Genomic DNA, 3165 nt, shown 5'->3' with positions numbered 1-3165 from the left:
CCTGCAGAAGAATGATGTCATGAGAATCTGACGGTTGTTAGGGTTCATATAGCATCTGTATGGTCTCTAGAGCCCCTCCACTGTCCCAGCAGGACCTGACCCCCAACAAGTAGCAGTGACAGGAGAAACTCCCCTGTAACAGGAAGAACCCTGCAGCAGGACCAGGCTCATGTGGGGGGGGGGCGAAAACCCCCACCGTGGCCCCAGGAGCCGTGGGTGTAACTGGAGCTGGTGGGTGGACGGCGTGAAGGGGAGGTCACATGGCACAAGGCCAGCTGGCGCTCAGCACCGCGCCCTCCCGCCCGTGCACACGCACAGATTTCCATTTTAGGTGAACAAAGAGAAGGTTTAGTGATCGTTATCATTCAGAACCTTTAATAACAGCGGCCTCTTGTACAGATTAATAACACGTTTATTACCCAGCTGCTAAAGCTGGTGTCCTCATCCCTCCTAGCGTCTTTACAGTGGCACAGACCAGTGAGACTCCGTGGATGTTCACGTGCCCGTAACGTGCAGGGGCAACCACGGAACGTCCTCAGAAATATGAGGGACTCTCAAAGTGGGGGAAACCTCTGAGTGGTGGATTTTTAAAGATAAACACCTATGTGTAGCCATGTCCACACAAGTGTGTGTGTGCATGGATGATTTATAGCCCGGGGGCCAGACGCCAGGACTTATTTAGTCCAGAAAAGGTCAAGATTATAAATGGAAGCTGGTTGAAAATATCTTCTCAAGCAAACGTCCAGTTTTCTGAGCACTAGGACTAATTATAACCTTCAGAATCCAGAAATGTTGGGATCGTTTATGGCCATAAACGATCCATTATCACGGTTAACATTTGTGTTAGAATTGTAAATAATCGGGCGACATTGGGAGACAAACGAGCTCATCCTCTAATGAGAGATGCCAGAGACTTTTTATCTAATAGTTCAGTTACTGATCAATACTCAAAAATTCAACTGGATATGATATATTGGAGAAATATATCAGCTTGTGGGCTTTTTTTAGCTGACGGGAAGATTTTGGTCTCCAGCAGAGCCATAAGAGGATATTCAGAGCGTTATTAACCGGCCTAAGCTCAGCCATGCTAACCCATTGTGCTTTTTAGGAGGGCAGATTAATGCAAACCTGCCATGTTTGTGTGGGTGCCCCGGGGGGGTAACATCACACGCCTAATCCTGTGAGCTCGTGGGACAGTGATGGTGATGGTGGCGGTCGTGGGGGTGACTGCAGCTCTCATTGGGGCAGATGTGGCATGTCAGCTCAGGGCTAATAGCTTTAATAGCAGGATTCAACTGTATGCAGATGATGCAATACTGTTTAGGAGGCTAATGACACGAAATGGCTGCAACAAACAAGAGTGACAGCATTTATTGTGTTTCTAAATGACTAAAAGTCAATTGACATGATGTCAAATGGTCATTCTGGTGCCTTCGTCTGGTCCTAGTATGGCTAGATACAGCAGGACTCGACATTAGCAGCCACGTTATCAAGGTCCCACCAGCCTTCTGAGGAGCACTGCCCTGGTCCTTATGTTTCAGTCTTTAATAATATCTAAATATTAAAGAAACTAAATCTAGTAAATCAGCACGTGAACATTACACATTAGCATTCTCACAAACATCACTTTCTACTCTCAGGTCAGTTTGCTAACAGTGAACGGATCCTGCAAATGTGAATCAGGACTGAGATTTTTATTATTTTAGTACAGCAGTGGACGAGGACTGTGTGTGTGTGTGTGTGTGTGTGTGTGTGTGTGTGTGTGTGTGTGTGATGAGGGATTTCAAGGTTACAGTGTTGTGCAGTGACATTGAGACATGGCTTCATTGTTCGTGTGTGAGTGTGTGTGTGAGAGAGAGAGAGAGTGTGAGTGTGTGCGCGCACAAGACAATAGTTAAAATACAAAGGACAGATGGAGGGCTTTACCCCCCCCCCCAATCACACACACACACACACACACACACACACTGCTGCCATGACCTCAAACACTCTTTCTACACTTGGATGTGGAAACTGTCGGGTTGTTGTTGGTTTGGCCTGAAATCAGCACAATAGTCTTTTCTGTTCCCACCAGTAATGAAAATGCTCGAGTCGTGTCGGAGGTACGGATTCATTTCATGGCAGTGAAGTTTGAGCAATTGTATTTTACGGTGAAGATGCAAAAACATCCCTTTCATAGTGAGGCCTGCAGAGAATTCTCCTGCACTTTTAGTCTGTGCTGTGTAATTTCACCCAAATAAAAGCACAGTTAGTTAAACACTAAAATAGAACCCCGAATAAGTGGCTTCGTCGTTGAGGCAAACATGATAAAAGTGTTCATCTAAAGTTCCCGTAGCGTTGTTGCCTGATGTTTAGCTCCACGTCATGTGTCCATGTCTAGCTTCTCATTCCGTGGATGGAAATCTCTTGAAAGTTTAATATTATAGAAAAAAGCCTCTTCAGAGGTTCCTAAAACGCAGGGTGGTGCCACTTTATTCTACACCGAGTTGATTTGCCCCTAAACCTTCAACCGCCCCCCGGAGAAAACAAGGGCGCCCGTGTCTGACTGGTTGCAGTAAGTTTGATGTTAATCTTAGGAACCAGGAACACTGGGTCACACAAACAAGACGGGAAAATTCTGTTTTCCTGCATTACAGCGTTGCAGGGAGACGCCCAGCATCGACTGGTTAAAGACAGGAAGCGGATTTCACAAGTCAGCCGAAATCGAGCGGGTCAAGTAGGCAACCAGAGAGCCTTCCAGTACCGGATGTTGAATTTCAAAATAATATCAAATAAGGTCAGTAGTTTTATTCAGTAGGAATAATATACTTTTCAAAACAATAACGACGATATAACGCTTAAAACGGGCTATTTCATGCCGGCACTTTTGGTCCTTGATCGCATCTCGTGTCGCAATAATTATTTATCTTTCCCTTTAGGAATGAATCGTTAAGTGTATCACATTTACAATAAAGACTTCGTCTTTCGAAGGTTGGTATTCTTAGAAAACAGATTCAGTTCTCAGAAAATATTTGCTAACGTTAAACGGCCTAATCCTTCACCGGAAGTGGGCCGTGCTGATTTCCGGCACCTTGACGTGGCGTCGCTGGCCGCCCCGGGCGGAGACGTCCGCGGCTGTTGCTCGGTGCGTCGGTGCGGTGAAGACTGGCTGCGTGTGCGCTTCTC

At 46.1% G+C, this 3165-nt stretch overlaps 1 protein-coding gene across 1 annotated transcript in view; it reads left to right on the top strand.

Moving 5' to 3' along the window:
• The first annotated feature begins 3056 nt into the window (after positions 1 to 3056).
• LOC101061681 (protein FAM89A) overlaps positions 3057 to 3165 on the top strand; it is a 2347-nt gene continuing 2238 nt past the window's right edge. The window contains exon 1 of the mRNA XM_011617174.2: positions 3057 to 3165. This exon is cut by the window's right edge and continues 279 nt beyond it. The gene's annotated coding sequence lies outside the window, so the exon portion shown is untranslated.

The sequence above is a fragment of the Takifugu rubripes genome, chromosome 16 (genome assembly GCF_901000725.2).
Source record: "Takifugu rubripes chromosome 16, fTakRub1.2, whole genome shotgun sequence".
Classification (NCBI taxonomy): domain Eukaryota; kingdom Metazoa; phylum Chordata; class Actinopteri; order Tetraodontiformes; family Tetraodontidae; genus Takifugu; species Takifugu rubripes.
Note: the sequence above shows the minus strand (reverse complement) of the source record. Positions and strands in the feature narration are given on the sequence as shown.